This window comes from Aythya marila, assembly GCF_965140915.1.
Source record: "Aythya marila genome assembly, chromosome: 1".
NCBI lineage: Eukaryota > Metazoa > Chordata > Aves > Anseriformes > Anatidae > Aythya > Aythya marila.
The window spans coordinates 175,015,190-175,027,222 of NC_139042.1; the positions used below are offsets into that span (position 1 = coordinate 175,015,190).

At 37.2% G+C, this 12,033-nt stretch overlaps 1 protein-coding gene across 2 annotated transcripts in view; it reads right to left on the reverse strand.

Annotated features, from left to right (window-relative positions):
- The window catches only part of ANO6 (anoctamin 6), a 75,402-nt gene that overhangs the window by 47,955 nt on the left and 15,414 nt on the right, over window positions 1-12,033 (reverse strand). The window lies entirely within an intron of this gene.

Here is a 12,033-nt window from a genome sequence, read left to right on the forward strand (position 1 = left end):
TTCTTAATTAATGGTTTGTGGAGAAGCCACTTTATTGCATTTTGTGTCTCAGAATAATATTTGTCCCTCAGACTTCAGTAGTAACCAACAGGTGACAAGAGAGCACAACAGATTTCACCAGGATGACAAGTTAATGCTTGGTGATCCTACCAACCAAGTTAGTGATGCAATGCATTTCTTTGTTAGCATGTGTTATTTAGTGTTTCAGAAAACTCTGTCTATAGACTAGCTGTAGTTAGTAGTATCTTTCAGTGAATAAGGGGACCAGAACTGGCTCCACCTGAACAAATAACCCTATGTCATGCTGACTGTACTTAGGCAATATCAATTAACAGTACAAGGGAATTTTTCAGAAATCCTGCAGTGAGTGTGACACAGGTGGTGATGCTTAAAAAAGCCACTACATAACAGGAATGCCTTTCACATAACATAACTACAGGTTCAATGTGTATTGGTGCCCCAGTGACTTCTAACTCATTTCCCTAGTAATACCTGTTAGGAAACAAAACAAAACAAAGAAAAAAAAAATAAAAAACACCTGTAAACACTTGTTTTCCTGAAAATAAAACACAGATAAAAATTGATTTTGTGAAGTATGCTACTCTGTGATACCATTATCAGTTATGCTGGGAAAACTGGCCACCAGATGAAGCACTGGATGGATACCATACAAATTCAGCCTAATAAACCTCCCAGAAATAAATTACTAGAAGATCTATAATTGCTGCAACATTTTGGTTTTAGTTTCTTAGCAATTTGGGGGCAGGGGTGTGTGTGTCTTAAGAAGTCAGGTAACATCCTGAAGCTGAAGATAACATCAAGTGGCTGAGGGGAAGCTTGCTTTTTGCCTGTGCTTGGTGGGTAAATGGACCTCATGCTATTTTTAGATGCGTAAAATACAGCATCTGAAGTGTTTTAGCCAAGTCTGTCCTGCACTGAGGAAAAGGTCATAGATGTAAATGATACCTAGTGTTGTCTGGAAAGGATAGCCTCCAATTAAAAAACAACAACAACAACAACAACAACAAAACTCCAATACTTTAAAACATAAATAAATCAAAGTACTTGAAAACAATCAAATCTATAGTACACTTAAGAAGGATAATTAAATGCACATTAGTTACAACAACAGTTGTATGCCTGAACTTTTTTTTGGCTTAAAAACTTCATTGATATGTAGCCAAATACATATAGAATATGCAATACTCAAGAGTTTAAAAAATATATATATTTTTCACTGATGATGCTCACTTATACCAGCTGAAGATATGTCAAAACACTTAGAAATAGAGCACAGCATGATTGTGTTTGTTCAGCTCTACAAGTCAACAGAACTCCCTCATGGTTTCTAAGTGGCTAAATTCTCTGGTTTAAGTACAGTTTCTTACAATTTGGTAGGGACTTCGTTCCAGATGTTGAACTGTCAGTTTCCAGATCTCTACTGTTGTGATAGTGTATACTACGGGGAGGACAAAAAAGGAGCTCCGTGATTTTTTCCATCAACATAGCTTCAGAAACATCTGAGTCACAACCTCAAGGGTGGCCCAGTTGAATAACCAAAGTCTGTGACCTCCCAAAAGCATTAGCATCTTTAGAAACATTTGCCAGCATTTAAAAAAAAAGCAGTAAAATGTGGACTAGAGCAGCGCACAAACATCACATGCTGAGACCATAATGTGAAAACTAAGAAAACATGGGCACATCTCAGCTGTAAGATTGCTGTATTTGCACACCATTACATTTTAATGTGTTCAGCTCAATCTAATGTGAGAAGGGAAAATACATACCCCCAATGTCAGTGTAATGGGCATCACCCTACTTTCCTTTGGCATTCTTCTCTATCTAGACACAAAGACAGAAATATACAAAGTGCTTCTTAAAACCCACAGAAGAGGGAATATTTCTGCTCACACATAATGGGTAGGGTGAAGGAGAAATATAAGCATGTTGCTTTGAAACCTAAGCAACTGTTCTGAAACTCTGCATGTCATTGCACAAGGCAAACAGATGTGGACAGCATCATCTCCAGCCATGAAGACTTATGTCAGCCCCTGAACTGCAGTGAAAAGAATCGTGCTTTGAAATGGCCTGTTCATGACGTCCCTGTGGTGTGCAAACACACCCTCCTCAGTGCTGTCTAGAAATTCCTTCAGCCAGAACTGAAAAGAAGGGGGAAATGTGGCATTCACAGCAGGAAGGATAAATCCAGATCTCCCAAATCTTGTTGTATCTGGGACTGGCCAGGAATATCCTCTGGAGAAATTATATGTGAGTACAATTTGCTTCTGCCTCAGTGTCTATGGCCAGCATTTCTTCCCCATAATATGGTAAATATCAAGCTTACTTCATCATTTTATCAATATTTATAATTTTAACACATTTTCACATGAAATACAGCCCAGTACAATCCCCGGTCCATTGGTATAATGGAAGGACTCAAGCAAAAGGGATTTGCTGTTCTCAGTTCTTCTAAGACATTAGCCCAGGACTTCTATCAAATTCAGTGCAGCACTCCTTTGCCCTTCAGGACTGCCTCCCAAGGGACTCTGTCAACCAGCCTCCTAAACAGCCCAAAGTCTGCCCTCTGGAAATCCAGGGTGGCAATTCTGCTAAACGCCCTCCTTACTTTTCCAAGAAACAAAACCTTTATTAATTCATGATCACTATGCCCAAGACAGCCTCCAGTCTTCACATCACCCACAAGTCCTTCTCTACTTACAAGCAAAAATGTCAATGTGGAGCCAAAAATATAGTACCTTGACACTACCTGAATGTGTGCTTAGGTCAGATGTGTTCTGACAGTGGTTTGCTAGGACAGCTATGCCAATCTGGACAGTTGTGGTTTTGGCTGGAAGAGGTGATTCCAGTCTCTCAAAGAAATAGAAATGGTACCTGCAAAAACTCAGCTTTTCCAGAAAAGGCTGCATCCACACAAAGTGCTTTTTCCTGCCTCCAAAATCACTTCATTTATTTCTCTCAATTCCCTTCCAGCATTATAATAAGATCAGTTTGAAGAAGAGAGGGCATGAAAGAAAACTACACCAAGAAAGTCTGGGGATGGACATTAGGCAATATTTTCTAACCATGAAAACAGCAGGACAGACTGCCTAAAGAGGCAGGTGGGGTCATTTGAGGTCTTCAACATCAGTGATTCTTCAGCACAGATTAATTAAATGTGCTGGAAAATTCTGAGCCAAGTTGAACCTGGCATGCACCTTAGGTAGATGGCCTGCATTAGCATTTGTGCTCCTTTACAGACCTCATTGTGTTCCCATAGTTGTGGCCAAAAAGATATTTTATATTAAAAAGTATTTCTGCTGATATATTTCATCTTCAGAAGCATTATCACTCCTGTTAATATTTGGGTCAGAGCTCGTCAAGTGCAGATGTTTATAACATTCTACCACTTAGCCAGGAAATCAAAGGAAGTGTAAGGGAGTGAAGAAATCTACCAGATTTGTGCTGGCATTTTCTGATTTTAACTGACTAATACATCATTTTCTACCTTCAAGCAATCATAGGAACATATGCTTTTGTCAGAAAATTTTATCTAATTTCTTTCAATTGTAATAATAGATTTTGACTTCCTGCTCAGTGACAATAGTTGGTCTTTGTTCTTACAAAGGATGCTGATTGTTGTAAAAATTTGAAGTACTAGATCTGCGCATGCTACTTTACAAGAACATCAGTAAGGACAAGGGGTAATGATTTTAAAAGAAAGAGGGGTAGATTTAGATTAGACAGTATGAAGAAGTTATTTACTATAAGGGTGGTGAGACACTGAAAAAGATTGCCCAGAGAAGCTGTGGATGCCCCATCCCTGGAGGTGCTGGATGGGGCTTTGGGCAATCTGGTCTAGTGGAAGGTGTCCCTGCCTGTGGCAGGAGGGTGGAATCAGATAATCCTCAAGGTCCTTTCCTATCCAAACCATCCTGTGATTCTATGATCTCAGTAGTACCTGAAACCCACTAGAAGCTGGAAATATAGTCTGGAAAATTGAAACTAAGCCCAGATTTTTTACTCCATCTTCTGAAAGATAAAACTGGGAGTGCATCATACAGAGCAGTTGGGGCCACTATTAATTTTATGGAGTTTCTGCATTTTGCAGATTCTCAGGTGTTGAAAAACAAACAAACAAGCAACAACAACAACAACAACAAACAACCACAAACAACAAACTACACAGCCCTAGGAATTGATTTCATTTAGGGCCTGCTCTATAACAATTCATGTGAAGATAAGGAACAAATTGAAGAGATAGCAGCCAAACACTGTGACCTCACATACAACAGACTGTCCAATAAGGCAAAACCTTTTCCGAGCTGCCCACAGATTGATCTGCAATCCAGGATACTGAATGGCACTGCCAACATTTCACACCTCACCTCAAATTTGCCCATACACAAGTTCTAACAAGTCTGTGTCAATCTCATGTTTCTCCTTTACAGCCTGTGTCCATTCCACACTTTGGGACATGCCAAGAAAGATGAATCCTTCTGTTGAGTCTACCAGTGGTTTGATTTATGAGCTTTATGGGCTTTGCTTTCTCACAGGTTGGCCAACATTTCTGACTAGATTGACTAAAGGCCCTAAAATATCTTAAGAGGCAGAGTAAAATGTCTAGTCTTTGCCTTAGTTAATTGATTTGACTGTGAATTGTTCTGGAAGTTCAGTGATCTTCCATTGAATAATTCAATTTCAAAGGTTTTCACAAATATTACTACTAGCAATTTCTACCTATTGCTATGGCACAGGTGAGAGACAATCACACACTGATAGGCATGGAAGCTGCTTTCCCTTTTGAATAAATGTAAAAAAGAATTAAACCTTTCCTTAGAGTCTGAATAGGAAAATAATAAGAGCCACTCAAAACACAAGTGATGGGGATAAAAGTTTTTTGAGAGTGCAAACTAAGAGGCCTGAGAACAGGGAAAAAGCAATACACAGAAGGGAAAAGAAAGATGTTGTCCAAAAAGTATTAATGACAAGAAAACCGCAAAGGTATCAAATAGGCTGATGTTTGAAAAGACAGCTGGGCTTGTCTCTATAAGCAAAGACATTGCCAAACATGCCTGAGGCTGCCAAACTTTTTGTGCCAAAGAAATTATTGGCTATCATTGATTTCTTCTCTAATGGAAATAATCAAAGGTGAAAAGGGGCAGCAGCAGTCTAAGCTTGAAAATCACCTACATAAGCCAATCTAACAGACAGAGAATTGTTCTGAGAAGCAAGAATGGTTTTATAACACCAAACTCATAGCACTTGTTGCTTCACTTCCCTCAACAAACCTATGAGACATTGCAAAGGAGAAGATCTTAGCACTGGCACTGAATATGGTACCTCTTGAGTAACCATGCCTGCAAAGCCAGCAAGCAATGTCTAGAGTCCTGCCAGAGCTACACCATAGTTTCTTAAGAACTGGACAAATGCTAGTAGGGTCTCCTCACCTCAGCACTCTGCAGCTGTGTTTGCTGAAGACCGGTTTTATGATACCATCACTCATAAGAACCTGAGAGGCAAGCAAGCAAGAAATCCCACCACACAGGTCCTGCATCAGAAGCCGCAGGATAGCATGAAGGAAAATCCTGGATATGAACTGAGTCCTGCAGTGAATAAAAATTACTTGAATCCCACTTTCTAATCAAGTCAATTTACTTTCACCTTATTTCTCAGAAAAGAACAAACTCCTGCTGTCTTGCATAAAACTAATGTTTCAGAATCATCTTCTCAAAAGGACGGCTATTGACATATCTGTCATAAGAAAGAGTACCACATGAGGAAATGGCAGCCACTGTCTGTATAAAACCTGTGGAAATAATAATGAGCAGAGAGCATCATTAGCAGGTAAATGAGACTAAAGAGCTGGAGTAGTCTCTGACTCCCAAAAGGGGATTGAAGTGAAGCCACTATCCCAAAAGGGACTTGATGTAGATGTCAGCTTTCTGAAGAACATTCAGCCCTCTGTCTCTTGGTCCAAATGTAGTAAAATCATGGTATTTAAGTAGAAGATTTTGTCCTGGCTTTTGAGGAGAGAAGGGGGAAGAAAGGGTGCAGAAAAAAATATGCCATGCTGTTTTAAATGCTCTGGAAGATCAAAGAGGAGGAGAACAGACACTAAAAAGGAGTTGCCTGTCTGAAGAAAGATTTTGCTTTTCTGATTCTTAACACAGAAAATGAAGACACTCTAAACTTGAATATGAGCTCCCAGGCTATGAGCAAAGAAAGGTTTGATTATGTGGTATTTAAACTAGACAAAAAACTGCCTTCCCTCCTGTTAATTTATATCAGATTTTATATCCTTCCCCATATAAATTAATCTAATAGCTATTATTAAAAAAAGCCTCTCAGAACTGATCACAATTTGTTTTCAGGGCAGATCTTGTCATACATTATTTTTGCAGTTGAAGTAAAATCATTGCAAAAGTGTATTTTTTCTGGAAACTGAAACTGTTGGACTGATATGCCAAAATCTCTTTTCCTAGTGCAGAGTACTTCTTTATTGTATTTTATTTTTTATGTTCAGTTCAATCTATAGGAGTTCTTTCAGATCTAAGAAACTGTAGGTGTTGAAAAAGCAAGAATATGTATTTTCCTTTTAAAATGTCATGAATCAAAGAAAGAAAGAGACGAGATCCAGCATTTTAAAATAGAATTAATCAAGGCACACAACTTCTATGAACTACTCCTTGTTTAAAAATTGGTTTTAAACATAAACCGTTCTTTATGGTCTTAATTCTTATATATCAACCCACATAAAAATAGATTAATCACCTAGACAATTTAAAAAACCAAAACTTCCCAACCATCAAGTCTTCCTTGGTTTTTCATTTTTCTAAAAAAAAAAAAAAAAGTATATATTTAAAGTAAAATTGAATTATTTTCATAACAAACTATACATTATAACCTGTTGTTTAGAGTTAATAAGAGATCTATACAGCTGCTGTTGGTGTAGAATTCCTATGGTTGCTTATGGACTTACAGTACATGAGAAAACTGATGACAATTAGTAATGCCAAAATGACTTTTCAAGCTGTGAAAAAATTGTGTTATTTGTACAGTCACACAGAGCAGATATACAGGTATTGTTAAACTGAAACCTAAGCTATGCCACATAATAGGAAAAACATCGATTTTAATTTCTGATGTACAAGTACATCCAATACAAATCTATACAGATGCTGTTGTACTACAAAGAAAGTGAAATGGCTGTCTTGGAAGATGATTCTTTCTTGTTTGAAAGCCTATTCTTTCCATTCAGTTATCTTTTCTTACAGCTGTGCAAACAAAGTTTTGAGAACATGTGGTATGATTTTCAAAAATAAATACCATTCCATGACTAACCCTAAACAGAAAGCATGTTCACTTGGTAATATAATAGAAAGAGCACTGCTAATCTAACCCTCTGCTTCCTGAGGCAGCCAGACCAGAGTCGAGGTAGCTCATCGAAAACCTATGTAATTAGCAGACACTTACAGAACAACAAATTAGACTTTGTGGAAATTCTTTTGTTGATAGCAGTGCCTAAACATTTAAGAGAAATTGAGTTAGAAGATTTACGGGCTCAGTAACCAAATTTTCAATCAGTTCTTATGTATCCAGAGCTCAAATGGACAAAAAGATCACTTTCCACTGAAAGTGGGACTCTTGCCCAAAACCTGTGGCAGAAATCCCAAATTTCCGTGAGACCTGGATTAGCCCCAGCCTCACTTTAGAAAACAAACACTGGGCTAATGTCTTTTTAGTTACAATTCTGTGAATCCAGAGTAATCCACTGAAATGCAAATGCTGGCTCCTGGTTCTCATTGCTGCAGAGCACAGCAGAGCCCAACAATCCATGTACATTCCTCTGTTGCAAGTACAACGAACAACAGTTGACTGTAAATTAGTGCAAAAAATGTTGCTAATTAGACTATTCTTTTTTTTTTTTTTTTTTTTTTAATGAAGCTAAACAATTTCAGTTTATCCACCACCATCTGAAATGGCTGTTGATAAGAATTATTTTGGCTTTCATCTATCAATATGTAGTATATAGATAAAGAAATAATTTTTCATTTTAGAATGTTTTTAGAATTACAGCTAGCTATAATTTTAAATGAGATTTGGTATATTTTTTCTCCATGTACTGGTTGTAGACATGTCAAATAGCAAGCTAGCTTTGTCAGAATATAAAGTAATGGAATAAACTGCCAGAATGCTTCAGAGTGATAATCTTTCCATGCATTATTTTCAGGTTGGAATATGGGCTCGAATCCATCTCTTCCACTTACCACCTTCCACCTTTTAATAATCCGTTAAATGACTCAACCGTAATAAAACTATGCAACATGTCCTATTTTTTTTTTTCCAGTTAGGAGCTTTTTGTTTTAATTGTGTAGGGAGTCGGGTAGGAAACTGCAGTAACGTTGGCTGTTAAATGAGTCTATTTTATGCTGTACTCTAACTATGTCACATTGTCATATACTGAAACACCCATATGCACATACTTTATTTCCTTCATTTTTAACAATAGTGCAAATATTATTATTTCTGCTGCCCAAACTGCAAATTCTTCCAGTCTCTAGGGTTAAGAAAAATAACAACCTCAATCCCATTAAGTACATAACACATAAAGGATCACCTGGGTCACTGAGTGAAGTGGCACCACCTTACAGAGAACTATAATTTTTAGTTGTATTTGAAAATTCTGAGAGAAATTCTACTGAATTCTACTGAGAATTATTCTACTTAATCTACTTAATCTGTCAAAGTCTAAAAATGTGATCAAGAATAATGGGATTTTTTTCTCTCTCTTTCTTTTTCTTTCTTTCTTTCTTTCTTTCTTTCTTTCTTTCTTTCTTTCTTTCTTTCTTTCTTTCTTTCTTTCTTTCTTTCTTTCTTTCTTTCTTTCTTTCTTTCTTTCTTTTTCTTTCTCTCTTTCTTTCTCTTTCTCTCTTTCTCTCTCTCTCTCTTTCTCTCTCTCTCTCTTTCTTTCTCTCTTTCTCTCTTTCTCCAGGTAGCAGAGAATGAGATCCACTAATTCTAAACATGCAAAAGGCGTATGGACAGATTTGCAGAAGGTGTTGGGCATGTAAAGTTACAGATAAATTCCTGCTGAGGTATTTACTCAAGAGTGTCCAAGCACACTGACAGTTTTATGCCTAATTATATCAAACACATACAAGACACAGCATGTGGCCGTCAGTGACCAGAATCAATACATCAATTTCATTAACTAATCCTTCAATTTCATTAACTACAGTTATTATTTCCCTTGCTTAATTAATTTGAATGCAAAATGTTTTACGAATTTATTTTCTTCTTATGTACACGGCTTATCTAATATAACTAATAAACATGTTTAAATGTTGTTTTGCTCCATGGTTTATTAACTCTACTTACCAACAAAATGCATCTTAATACAAATTCTGAGTATACAATAATTATCTATAAGATAAGAAATAAGTCATATAACAGCGAATTAAAAATCAAAATGAGCATTGAGCTATATACCTGCTGAAATGAGCATGCATCTTTGGAATTAAATAAAGGACATAGGGACCTCAAACAGGATTTGGGAGTAACCAAAACAGTCAGGTCCAGAACAACGAACCACAGCTGCAGGCTAACAGGAGACTTCCTACGTGACTGTAATGCACTGCAGACATTTCCCCACTGGGTCACCAGGGACCGGGCTGGGTGTAGCCCCGGTTATGCCCTCTCAGTTCACAACATTGTTATTAAGCAGAATAAAACTGTTTTTACTGCCTGAGCTATTCTACCAATCTACAAAATAATAATAATAAAAAACAGCCAACCAAAAAAAAACAAACACCTTTCTCTTGGGATGCCTTTTAAATATAATTTGAAAACATGATTAAAAACTTTACACGGCTTACCTATTTATTACAACCTAAAAGTCTAAACTGCAGTAAATTAAGTCACTTGGTTTAATCATTCATTTTTGGCTGATACTGTGCTACATGGTAGAATCCGGTTTTCAGGTTTTTTTTTTTTTTTTTTTTTAATAAATTAAAAAAATAAATTTATATCTTAATGTGTCAAGTTAGAAGATCAATGGCTCCAAACTCAAACTCACAAACACTGCAATAGTGCTGGTTCAAGACTGTGATCGGTGATGCCTATAATAAAGAAGACACAGGAAGGAACTGGATCCTGGCCTTCCCAGTTCAGACATGTTTCTTACTATGTAAACAGTAAAAGGTGCACCATACCACCTGATCTATGACAGAAGATGGATTTTAAAATTTAAATTTTAAAGCACAGGAAATATATTTTTGTTATCAAACCCAAGTTGCTATTCTTTCTTCTTCATGACCACATCTCGCTTTTTATGCCAGATGGGGCTGCAGTGAGGGTGAGTCCAGGTTTAGTCAAGGATGAGGAATTGTCTGTTTAGAGACTTGTTTTTGCAAAACTTGGATGGGATATAGAGACTGTAGGAAGACCGAAAGGCAGAAGGGTTATCAGACTGTCAGAGCTCACAGCCTTGGAGAAATGGCCTATGTCCCAGCTTCAGCATCTGGTATACATGATGCTGAGCAAGCTGCTTGAGCAATGTTTTGCCTCACTTTCCCCAGCAGAATTATTGAGCTAACTGGCCAGGGTGCTACAACCAGCAAGCTCAGCACTGTTGCAGCAGACCTGAGCATTTGTCACTAAGTCAGCTGCAGAAGTACGGAGCAAGAATACTTGGAATAGAAAGACTGGGAAATGCAATTTCATAAAAATCACCACAAAACACTTGTGATTGGATAGCATTTTGGCAACTTTGTATAAACGTTTGTCAGACATAAAAACAGAATGGTGATGCTACTAGGTTGTACAGATTTGCTTGAAAATGATTTATTTTCATATGGACCTGCATGGATGTGTCATAGGGAGGCTTGCTGGTGGCATGTGTGTCTTAGTCTAGCGCTCCTTTGCAGATCTCATTCATGTGAATGCTTCACATTCCTCACTTCTTATCGCTTAAGTACTCTGCATTCCTATCACCAATATGGATTGCTTAAACTCCAGCCCTCCCTAAATGGGAAGTTAAGCAAGCTGACACTCACATTTCTTTTGGATACAATGCTCAGATACACCAAAAGCATCCTAGAAACACAGAGGAATAGATGAATAAAAATATGTTTGCTGTGCAAGGCTTGGATAATCTGAGTTAAACAAGGCTTGGAGCCATGCTCTTAATGAGAAAGATAAAAAGAAATCTTCACTTACTACCAGTTTACTGAATGAGGCAGGGGACTTAAGAAGAATAAAAGAACAGCATGATTGTGTAATTAAAAAGTGTAACATGCATGCAAACAAATGGCAGGAAAACTGAAGTTGCCTCGGCAACGTTAATTCTGACATTGCCTAACTTGTAAGTGCTTGACTTTGCAACCTTAATGCTAACATTTTTTAGACATAATATATAATTAGCCACAGCCAATTAGGGATGCTATGGCTCCTGTTGGTAACCCATAATATTTACATTTAAATTTGGAGAAAGATTACTGCTGGCTATACTGCATTATTTAATTATACAGTCAGTTTAGAAATGAAATTATATCTGAAGCATTTGAGAGATTCCCTTGAGCAGAAGTGATGGAACAATTATTACTGCAATTTGGCATGAAGAAACTGCTGTAAGTCTAGAATTTCACCTAATCAGACAATTTGATTAGTGGTCCTTGTGTAGGAGCACTCTGCACCGCTGATGAGTAATTTCAAAAGTGTACTGTAAGAAAAGTAATCATAATAACTATGGACACTTTTCCTTAGCAACTAGTGTATCAAATTTATTGAGTTTTAAAAATCAGTTCAGAATAATGTAATTAGCGTAAATTCAGTACCATGGTGGAAAAACAAAGCAGTATATTTTACCTTATTGCAATCACTATCAATACGAAGCTTTGGATTCTGCTGACAATTCAGTTCATGATACTCAACAACTACAACTAGGCAAAGTCTGACAGCTACGTGACAGCTGTGACTTTGAAGACACAGAGGTTTCTAAATTAATTTCTGAGAAAAGAGGCGTTAACGGGAAGG